The sequence below is a fragment of the Giraffa tippelskirchi genome, chromosome 11, assembly GCF_054371585.1.
Source record: "Giraffa tippelskirchi isolate mGirTip1 chromosome 11, T2T-mGirTip1v1.2.pri, whole genome shotgun sequence".
NCBI classification, from domain to species: domain Eukaryota; kingdom Metazoa; phylum Chordata; class Mammalia; order Artiodactyla; family Giraffidae; genus Giraffa; species Giraffa tippelskirchi.
The window spans coordinates 119,258,975-119,271,033 of record NC_137285.1 but is presented as its reverse complement, the minus strand read 5'-3'; the positions used below and the strand labels follow the sequence as shown (position 1 = coordinate 119,271,033).

The following is a 12,059-nucleotide window of genomic DNA, read 5'->3' as shown; positions in this document are numbered from 1 at the left end:
TCCAGCACTCTTAATGAGAGCCGCTGGTATTTCTGGTGTTTTCATCTTAGATCCCCTCCCCCGCATGAGTCTCTCATGGCGCTGGAACCCAGCCACAGTACTCTGTCCCTCCAGTGTAATTTTTAATGACTAACTGATATATCACAGCCTGAATAAGGGACAGGCTGGCCAGACAGTTGTCCAGAGAACTAATCAATAAACAATGCCAAAGCACTGAGGTGGGAGGAAACTATTAATCAGTATATCTCTCCAAGAGAATATTGCATATAGTTAGAAATAATACTTTAATAAGTCCCTGAGGGAGAGCAGTGACATTCCCAAATAACTCAGGTTGCAGGGAATGCTCCCTAACCTGTCTCCTGAAGATATCGGTCCTGTTACCTGCAGACTTCAGGCTTGACTGTTCAGATGATAGAAGGAAGACCCACACTACCTCCAACAACCTTCTTTCTCTCCCCATCAGAACAGTCAACGTCTCTTCCAGTTAACACTGAGCAGGTATTTAAGCAATACCAGTTTGAAGAACAGCCAGCATTGACTCCTGCCTAAGCTGCCCACATGCATTGGTCTGGCCTACAGGCCTCGTCTCCCTCATGTACACACCCCCCCTAGATGCAGTCCCATGGCTCCGACTGACTCCCCTCCATCTTCCTTATTTTCAAAGCTTATTGCTAAGGCCTCACTCTGTCTTCCTCATCCTGAACCTCTCTCCCCTCAGCACCCACTCCCCAACCCCTCCTTTCATGACTGACTCTGCTGTTGCTGCCACTACCAGCTTTTAGCCTAAGACCATGATTTTTCCAGAAAATAAGAGGGAGAAAAGCAGTGCTACATGCATTTTGACACTAACCCAAAAACAAACAGACAAACTCCAGCTTTAATAGACTTTTTAAAACAATGTATAAAATAATTGTTTTAGCAGATTCCTGACTCTGACCCCATTTCTAACCTTCATCCTCTTTGTGAGTGGCGGTCACTTATCGAGTAGGGTCAGAGGGATGGGGTAAGTGTCAACTTGGTAATAAAAGCAGTAATGTTTATGATACTATGCTCCTCTCTTACAAACTCCCAGATCAAAGGGCCCACCTTAAAGAAGTTCTGCTTCCATAGACCTACAGTTTCAAAAATGATTTTGAACTATGTTTTTTTGCACCTTGAAACAACATGGAATATATTGCTTGTTTCTTATCAGTTGACTCTGGTGAGCTTTGGTGGGGAAAGGAACTAATAGCTCAGTAGTTCCTAAGATCTTCAGTACCAATGTTGTATTAACCATGTGTCATCTGGAGCACTGGTTACATTTTCTAAAGTCTGCCATCTGTGCTAATTGGCCAGCAATGTGGCTAGCCCGGGTCAAGATCCTGCAGTCATTGCGAGAGGGCCCTGAGGCTTTGGGCAGCCTGGGTGATGGCAGTCCCCAAATCCTCGATACAGCAGTGATGCTGGCCTAGTTTTGGGAGCAGCTCCTGAGGTATCGGCACCCCATATGGAGCTGCTTGTGGACTGAAGCTCAAGACTGCTTGTTCCCTGCCTGGAGTCTTAGCCTGTCATCATTGATTTTATGGGGAAAGAAAACATTTCCTTTTGTAAACACCACACCAGTGCCTTCAATAAGATGATGTAATGGGATTAATGATGCACTTTCCAGAATCCTCATCGATTCTAAAGATGGAAGTAGAAACTTGAGATGAGGCTAAGCTATGTTTTGTCAACATTTGGCCGCTCTATTAAGCAAAGTATCCTCAGACAGACAGCGGGCTTACTTGAAAGCTATGCTGGTATTTGAATACTCAGGGCTGGGAAGATTCTGCCTGTGTTACAGACATCGCCAAGAATGTAACTGTCAGGCCTGAGAGTGAGGAGAAACGAATTAAAAAAATAAAGAATGACCAACCACTCCATGTCAGAGCCTGCTGGTGGGTGAGCAGGTGGTGATTCACTTGTGAATGTGTTTTCCAGGTGTAAGAATAAAACATTAGAACTTCTGATAATACTATCTCATCTCTGTCATTTTCTTTTTTTGACCTATGTTTATTGTATATAATTAGAATGTTCTAGTTGTATATAAGTTTTAAGTGAGTAAATATATATATGTTGGGACTCTATGCCCCAATCTGTTTTATACTACATATGCCAATTATAAATATATTTCATCTGAGGTCCAAATGTCATCTTCATTACCTGCTCTGGAAAAATAAGCGTTGGGACCTCTTAAATAGGTTTCCTTTCCATGTGGCACCATGTTAAGCTGTCAGTAGAGGGCACTAGAGAGACAATGCGGGAAGAAGGGCCTTTTCTTAGAGCTGGTATCCTGTCCTCAGGCTCCTACAGAGAACCAGCTTCTCCAGCACCCAGTTCCTGCAACACCTGCAGCTTACCTAGAGCCCTGCCCTTGCAGTGGGGGCAGTTGCTCCACAACACAGGTGGCCTCTTTAGGACTTGGCCTCTGCAGTGCACAGCAATCTGCAGCCCTCACTAGCAGCTTCCCTCAGGTGGTTTTATAGCAGAGTGCCTCTGCTGAGACACCTTTCCCTGAAGAGCTCTTTCTGGCATCTAGATGGCAGATTTCTGGCAAGTTCCAGAGGGTGAATTTCCAGTAGGTTCTGCTAGTGCAGTACCATGACAACTTCTCTCATTCAGTGAGTAACAGCTCTGTCCTCTCCTACAGGGTCTGGGACCTTGCCTCAGAAGCAGGGAGGATCCTGTCCTTGGGTGCTCTATCTCAGCCCAAGGGGAAATGGTTACTCTTTGTATCTGCTATTCCTCCATTCCTTAGATACCTGGTCATTTCTTGCTAGCCAGTACCTCATTACTCAAGCCTCTGTTACAGTTAGTGATTCTTCATGTTAAACTTGCCCTGTCTCAACTACTGGTTTCTATTTTTTGTTTGGACCCAAATGTGGATACAGTGTACTTCTATTAGTAAAAAGAAAAAAAAAATGTGTATGCATTGCCAGCATATTTACATTTTATTATTTTGCAAGTATATTTATGTAGTTTTGCTAATTTTAATATATTGAAGCATACATGAAAAAATTAATTAGACAAAGATGAAATATTATATATATATATTTGATGATGTGGGCCATTTTTTAAGTCTTTATTGAATTTGTTACAGTATTACTTCTGTTATGTTTTGGTTTTTTGACCATGAGGCATGTAGGATCTTAACTCCCTGACGAGAGATCAAACCCACACCTCCCCTGCATTGGGAGGCAAAGTCTTAACCAATAGACTGCTAGGAAAGTCCCTGAAATATTTTAACTGTCTTGTTATAATGGCTTATACTGCACTAGCAAATATTTAAAATAACAATATTTGACCAAATATGGTTAATCACTAATAATAGTAAATAAATATCTAAATTTCAAATGTTTTTGATCAAGATTGAGTGAGGCTGCCTGTGTCCATCTTTATATTAAGAATGAACATTTTATTTTTAAAATAATGAATAAAGAGAAGCTATTTTATTTCCTGACCCTGCTTGAAGATAGGGTACCATATTGCACATCTCTGGGATACAGGAGCTCTCTTTGGGTATCCTTGATCTAAGGGGTGCTGATTTTTCCCTCAGCTTTCTGGGAAGCCAGGTAGGCCTTCTTAGGGGCTTCCAGTCTTACCTCCTCACCAACTGGTTTACCCCAGTGTGTGCTGCAGATAGGGCTTTATACATTTGCCATGATGTAAAATGTTGGAGAAGTGCCATGTTAGCATTACCTTTTACGCTTCCTCTCCTATCCGTTCTGTCAATCTTTCTGGCCTCAACTCAGATCCCACCTTTCCCTGAAATTTTCCCCTTCCTTCCCTTAGCCAGAGGAATAGAAACATCCAGTCAACATAGATTACCCCAGTTTCTTCCACAGACTTCTGCAGTTTTTTTCTGATCCATCTATTAGACAGTTGACCAGATATTCAGCCACTGCTTGGGATACCTTTTATATTGGTGTTAATGAGTTAGAGAATAGGGAGAAGCCAGCTGGTGGGATTGACCTTAGAGATCATTAGGTCAAATGATACCTGGAGGAGAGGGGCCCTATCAAGTTTAAGTGGAACTTGTCCAGTATCACTTGCAGTTTGAATTGGAGTTCCAGATTCTCATAACTAGTCCACAGCTGTGTTTCTCATACGGTGTTTTCTCTCACCAGTTATTTCAGGATTCCTTGGGAAGCTATTTCTTTCCTTATTGACTTGTATTTGCCGTGGTGAGCTTGGCCCAGGGCCCTGTATAAATAGGAGCCCGTGAATCAGCCCTTATTTGAATTTGCTCACAAGCAAGCCTCTTCCTTGGATTTCATTTGGGGATCAAACCTCACTCATTCCAATGGCTGATAGTTTCTCTTAAGCTCATTAACTGTCTCAGGTCTAGGCTGAGATAACTGATGATGTGCTTGAGCCTGTCTAGGAATTGAGATTTGTCACTGAGGTTCAAGTCAACAAATGGTAATGAGCCTGTCAATGGATGGAAGAAGCAATTCTGAGGCTAATTGTCTGGGTCCTACTTGCAATTTTAGCACAGAGAGAAAAACTGAATGTTTAATGTGTCTACCATCTGCATCTTCAAACTTGAGTCGTCTCTCCAATTCTTGAAATTTAATCTTAATGCTTTCTTTGAAATTCTGACACTCAGTATCCAGATCTTCCCTTGGGAGAAATGGCTCCTTTTGTATTTCAGTGTTGTAAATCTGAGCAGTTAGCATCCAGGCTGTGCCTAGGACACCTCAGCCTGGTTGGGGGGGCTTGGCCTCTCTGCTCTTTCCTCTCAGTCGCAGCCTGACTTGACTGTAATGCAGCCCCCAGGGAGGGAAGAAGTAGCAGAGGCTGCCCTGTTGCCCTTTATCCCTCTGTACTCCACTAATGATCCTTTCCCCTTGTGGTTCCATCACTTAAACCTCTGTCTTGAGAGCATTTGAGATAACAACAAAAACCGCTTTTGGAACCTTATAAAATGAGTCCTTTACAGACAATTGTCACCTCTTAAATGGCAGATCCAATTAAAAAGTAATTGTGATCACCAGTAATTGACGGTCCACATGCAGATTCTGTTACTTCGAGAACAGTTATTTTTACTTCACTTTTTTCCTAGTTTTAATGTTAAAAACATGCGCATTTGTGCATTCTGTTGGTCCATGTTGAGTAGTGACGACATGCCAGGTCCTGTGCTGCTATGTCCTAGTTTCTGCCTTCATGGTCCTTCAACTAGGCAGGAAGGTGCATATTCAACAAATAATTATACCGATTACTATTTAATTAAAATTGTGAGAATTGGCACAGGAAAAAATACCAGGTACCCCAATAACCTGTAACAATGGAGCAGAACTTGGTCTGAGGGGTCAGGGAAAGTTTCCCCAAAGAATCAGTGTTTATACTGAGGCTGAAGTGTGGCAAAAAGGTGATAGAAGTTCTGGGAGAGCACTTCACTATGGGAAAACAAGCCATGGGAAGCATTTGGGATTTTCTTCCCTAAACAACAGCGGAAACCTGCTGAAGGAATCTTAGGAAGAGAGTGACATGAATCTATCTTCATTTTAAAAGTAACCCTCAGGTGGATTCATGTCAATGTATGGCAAAACAAATACAATATTGTAAAGTTAAGTAGATAAATAAACTAATTAAAAAAATAAAATAAAAATAACCCTCAGGCTGTTATGTGGAGGAGATTGTGTGGTACCTAGGGGAAACTGTCAAGGACTATATTGGTATTGTCTTAGATTTGGAGATTAGGAAAAGGGAGCCAATATCTGGTTGTTTGGAAATACAGGATACATAAGACAAATACAGCATACAGGATACAATACAACATACTGGATACAAATACAGCATAAGACAAAAATAATACTAAGTGTACACCGGTCTTCAAGACTTGATAATAAAAATGCTTTAAATTTTAAAAAAGTTTTAAATTATTGGCATTACTAAACTTTGTCTCCCTAAACAAGGTAATGCACGTGAGGCAGTCATAATTAGACCCTAACTTCTCTGAGAGGTTCCTGGAGATAGCAAGGCAAATGAGAAGTAAACCCTTGATATAATGATTTTCAAATAAGTGGATAACCAGAGACCCCAAACCTACTCCTCTTAATTTTCCTAACAGTCACTTTGGTAGGAACCTCACCCAGTTGGGCATAATCCAGGAGGAGCCATGGTTTAATCTCTCACCAGCCATATCCATCTAAGAAAAAAATGCACAATTTTATTAAAGCTATCCTGCCCTGGAAGTGGATATTGAGAAGAGGAAGGAGAGATAGATGACCAGGACCGTTAATTCCTTCCACTTCCTTTTTTATCCATCTTTTATTCTCAACATTTTAACATACAGAAAAATGCAGAAAATGTAACAGATCCTCATGTAAAATTTTGTCATACTTCATTCTAAATGTTTTTATAGATATAAAACAGTACAGACATAGTCAAAGTCCCCCCAGTCCCCTGAGATAACCACTGAAGTTGGTCTCCTTTCCACGAAAATTTTTATTTTCATACATGTGATTGTATCCATAAACAAAATGTAATATTGCTTCATGTGTGTTGGAATTTTTCACAAGTAGCATCACAATTTAATATCCTTTTGTAACTCGCTTTTTTTTCTTTTAATATTATTTTCTCAAGGTTTATCCACACTGATACTTGTACATACAGATCATTTACTTTGTTAGTTAGATTCCATTCTGTGAAAAAATTAGCTTGCTTAACCATTCCTTATGACTGATGGATAGTTTTGTACTTTATGCTAAAAAGTACAAAAAGTCTGAGATGCGCATCTTATATGCATGTCCCTTTAGGGCATTAGTAGAAATAAAATTGCCCAGACTTAGAGTATACACATAATTCAGTTTTATTAGGTGTTTTTAAATTGCAAGTATTTATGCCAGTTTATACTCCCACCAGAAATATATGGGCCTAAGTGTCTGTACCTGTTTCCCTAAACTTAACAGGTTAATTTTGACCATCTGACTGGTACTAAATTGTACCTTATTAATTTATATATATATACTATTAGGATTTCTTATGGTTTTCCTGATCATATACTTTGGTCATTTTTCTCTTGGGGTTACTTTTTTATTCATTAATTGTTGATATTTCTTTACTTTCTGATTATAAGTCATTTTTCAATTATACAGGTTACTTCTGTCAAAATAAAGCTTAAGTTTTAACTTTCTTATATTTTTTGTCATTCAGAAGCTTTTAATACATTCAAAATTTTCTCATCATTCCTTATGGTCTGCAGTTTTAGACTCTGCTTTAAGAAGTCTTTTCCTACCCCATCATCATAAAAAGAGCATCCTGAATTATCTTCTAAAACTTCTTGTATTTTACAATTAACTGTTCTATCTAAATTCTGTTTTTATGCGTGCAGTGTGTGAGTTAGAGACCTAAGTCTGCCTTTTTCCATAGGAATGTCTATACCCATTATCTGTTGCCACAGTAATGTTGCATAACCACAAAACATCAGTGACATTTATTTTGCACACAAGCTTAGCTGTTCTGCTGATCTGAGTTGGGCTTAATGGGCCTCACTCATGGGTCTCTTGTCTGCTGACCTTGGCTAGGCACTTCACATACAGCGGAGAATAAAAGCAGACTTCTGTTGAGACAACTGTACTTAGGTATACTCCACACACTTCTTCAGACTTGTTTTTGTGGCAGAGGCTCAGGAGTAGGAGAGAAAGTGGAAACCTGGGACATTTTGAAGCCTGGATTTGGAACTGACACACAGTCACTTCAGCATCATTTTGCTGGCCAAATCAATTTGCTAGGTGCCCAGATTTAAGGTATGGGGAAATAGACCACTTTTTTATGGGAGGTGTTACAACTCATGTGCGTGCGTGCTCAGTGGATTCAGTCATGTCCAAACTCTTTGCGACCCTGTGGACTGTAGCCCATCAGGCTCCTCTCTCCATGGGACTCTCCAGGCAAGAATACTGGAGTAGGTTGCCATTTGATCCTCTAGGGGATCTTCCCGACCCAAAGGTAGAACCTGCATCTCCCGAGTCTCCTGAACTTCAGGTGGATTCTTTACCCACTGAGCCACCTGGGAGCCCAAGGCATATACGGAGAAGGGTAGGGAATTGGAGCCATTTTTTGGAATCAATTTCCCAGAATTGTCCCAGCACCATTTATGAATAATCAGTTCTTTCTTTGACATGACAAGTTCTCATATATACTTTGGTTTTTCTCCTGATATCTTTTTTGTTCCATCATTTATATTTTGTCATTTTCTATGTTATTTTAGTAATTGTTGAATCCAGCAGTATAAGTCTCCTCCCACTCAACTCTGTTCTCAACTATCCTCTTCTCTTTCTACTTTTAGGCTACTTTTAGGCCTTCGTTATTCCTTAAGAATTTAAGGGCCAGCTTACCTAGTTTCATGAAAAACAATGTAGACATTTTTATTTAAATTGCCTTGAATTTATATATTAGTTTGACTAAAATTAACACATTTATATTATTGATCCTTATTTAACCATAGGCCATTTATTTCTCCATTGATTTAGATGTTTATTAATTCATTGAAAAAGTATTTGTTGAGCCATACTCTGTGCTAAGCACTGTTCTAGAAGCTGTTATACAGCGGAGAATAAAAGCAGAAAAAGTGACAGCTTTGAGGGCTTTATATTCTGGTCTATATTTATTGTCTGAAAACAGACAATAAAAAAAATGCAAATATTAGGAGGTGCTAAGTACTAGGTAAAAAATAATGTGCAAACAGTTAAAAAAATGATAATTAGGTTAGCATTATAGTTTTATAAATGATGCTCTTTTTTCTGTCATTCAGTAATAATGTTCTCCTTAAAATTTTTTATAACCTTTTTACATTTATGTTAATACAGTGTAGTTTTTGAGGCCATTCTGAAAAGTTGCCATCTTTTAAAATTACAGATTTTTTGGCTGGTGAATAAAAATGCTGTTGATTTTTGAATAGTGATCTTATACCCAGCAAACTTTTGTATTTTCTTATTGTTAAATTGGTTTGCAGATTCTCTTTAAAATTGTTCTTAACAGTATACAGTTTTGATTCTCTTTATTTCTCCTACCTGTTGCTGTTTTTCTTAATGAGAACATTGTCAGGCCATTCCAGTACAATACTGTATAGAAACAATGAGAGCAGAGAGGTTGTCTTCTTAAAGGGAAGGTTTCTAACATTTTACCATTAAGCGTGACATTCTCAGTGAGTGTTTAGAGACATCTTTTTATCAGATTAAAGGTTCATAGTTTACTAAGCAAGATGAATTTTCATGAATGAGTGTTAAATTTTAGTAACTTTTTTTCTGAGTCTATTATGATGATATTATTATTCTCCATTTCCACCATGCTTTGTGGTAGATTGCAATTTATATTGTCTAAAATTAAGTTATCCTTGAATGCTGATGATAATGATCCCTACTTTGTTAACGGTGTATTTTTTTTTGTATGTTGCTTTATTTTGCTTTCTTATAATTTCTTTAGCATTTTTGCAGCTGTGTTCCTAAAGCAGTTGGCTTATAATTTTCCTGTCTTGTACTCTCCATGTCTAGTTATCATATCAAGGTTATACTAGCTTCATAAAACAAATTGGAGAAAGTTGCTTTTAAAAACAACCTACTCTCTAAAAAAAAATTGTATAAAATAGAAAATATTAGTTCTTTGAAGATTTGGTAGAATTTACCCAACAGATTATCTGTTTTAGGGGGCTTTTTGAGGTGGGTTTTAAGTAATTGATTTGATTGACCTAATGGTTATCTATTCTTGATGTGAACATTGGTAATTTTATTATCCTAGATAATTTTCTGTTTTACTAAGTTTTAAAATTTCTTGGTAACTGGTATTCTCTAACATTTCTGAAAGTATTTAATATAGGCGTAATTATACGGCTTCTTTGTCATTGATGACATTGTTTGTTCTTTACCTCCTTTTTCTTGATCAACTTTGTCAAGAATTAATTTGTCAAAATCATTCAAAGAATCAGTTTTTGTATTGTTAATCCTTTTGTCTTTATTGCTGATACTTTCCATTTTCTTCTTTTTGTGTTTTGTTTTGCGTTTCATTTTTGGTGTGATTAGCCTGTTACGCTTTTTCTAACTTTTTGATGTTTTTTGTTGCATCCTGTGAGTCATTCAACTCTAAGTAGCTTCTAGCCCCCATTATAATCCCTGTTTTGACTGGTGAATTATTTAGAAGTATGCTTTTTAATTTACAAATTTATGAGCTTGTTTGGCTTTTTATCATTGATTTATAATCTTATTGCATTTTGCTCAGAGAACATTATCTGAAGAATATCATTGTTTTGGATTTACTGAGTCTTCCTTTGCAGCCTTAAATGTGACCAGATTTTATAACTGTCCCATGGTTCTTTAATAAGAACATGTTTTCAACTTCTGGTTTCTGGTTCTTCATGTGAGGAGCTTGGAGCCTGCCACTCCATCCTAACAACAAGTAAACAGCTGAGGAGACTGAAAAATCAGCAGCTGTTTTAGAATCTGAAAGACGTGTGAAGACAGCCTGAAAGACACAAGGCAAACCAAGAGTGGAGAGACCTGCAGGTGAATACAGAGAATAACTGTTCCCAGGAGTAGAGACTCATAAGTGGAAACCATCCCTAGAACCAATGTCAGGGTAGGAAAACCTAATGAATTGCTGGAGGCTCAGTGTAGACAGCTCTGAAAATTAAAAGCTCCAGAGAAACCCAATCATAATGGAGCTGCAAAATTTTGTGAGGTTTACCTCAGGAGCTCAGTCAGGTTTCCACAGTAAATATCAGAAAGAAATCCTTTCCTCCTTTCGGCAGGCATAGAAGAAAAAGATCCATTTTAAAATGCACCAGAGTACTCTGTTCTTCTTAACAAGGACTGCCAATGGGAAGAGGTGTTTCAGTTAAATTCTGTCTCAGTCATGTCCGACTCTTTGCAACCCCACGGACTGCAGCACGCCAGGCTCCCCTGTCCATCACCAATTCCCGGAGTTTACTCAAACTCACGTCCATTGCGTCAGTGATGCCATCCAACCATCTCATCCTCTGTCGTCCCCTTCTCCTCCCACCTTCAATCTTACCCAGCATCAGGGTCTTTTCCAATGAGTCGGTTCTTCATAGCAGATGGCCAAAGCATTGGAGTTTCAGCTTCAGCATCAGTCCTTCCAATGAATATTCAGGATTGATTTCCTCTAGGATAGACTAGTCAGTTCTCCTTGCAGTCCAAGGGACTCTCAAGAGTCTTCTCCAATGCCACAGTTCAAAAGCATCAATTCTTCGGCTCTCAGCTTTCTTTATAGTCCAACTCTCACATCCATACATGACTCCTGGAAAAGCCATAGCTTTGACTAGACGGACCTTTGTTGGCAAAGTAACATCTCTGCTTTTTAATATGCTGTCTAGGTTGGTCATAGCTTTTCTTCCGAGGAGCAAGCGTCTTTTAATTTTGTGGCTGCAGTCACCATCTGCAGTGATTTTGGGGCCCCCAAAAATAAAGTCTCTCACTGTTTCCATTGTTTCCCCGTCAGTTTGCCATGAAGTGATGGGACCAGATGCCATGATCTTAGTTTTCTGAATGTTGAGTTTTAAGCCAACTTTTTCACTCTCCTCTTTCACTTTCATCAAGAGGCTCTTTAGTTCTTCTTTGCTTGCTGTTTAACCAGAGCCTAACCTGCTGGAGTAGTGTCAGAGCCTAACTGAAGCAACTTCAGTTAACTTTAGCTGTCTTCTGCCACCTAAAGAGGGGAGGAAAAAAACTTTAAAACACTTGTGAAGTTCACAGTCCAGAGGCACAGGCTCCCTAAAAGTCTGTGAGACCTAATCACAGGACTCTAGTACACTTCCCTTTCCCCCACAGCTCAGCACCACATTAGCAAAGATTCTTCACAGCAGTTCTTTTTACCCAGTACATCGTGTCCAGATTCCCTGGTGGCTCTGACAATAAAGAATCTGTCTGAAATGTGGGAGACCTGGGTTTGATGCTTGAGTCGGAAAGATCCCCTGGAGGAGGAAATGGCAACCTACTCCAGTATCCTTACCTGGAAAATCCCATGGACAGAGGAGCTGCTGCTGCTAAGTCACCTCAGTCGTGTCCGACCCTGTGCGACCCCATAGA

General features: G+C 39.2%; 1 protein-coding gene across 5 annotated transcripts in view; it reads left to right on the top strand.

Annotated features, from left to right (window-relative positions):
- Positions 1-12,059, top strand: part of SYT9 (synaptotagmin 9) — a 319,437-nt gene that overhangs the window by 224,196 nt on the left and 83,182 nt on the right. The gene's annotated exons all lie outside the window — the stretch shown is intronic.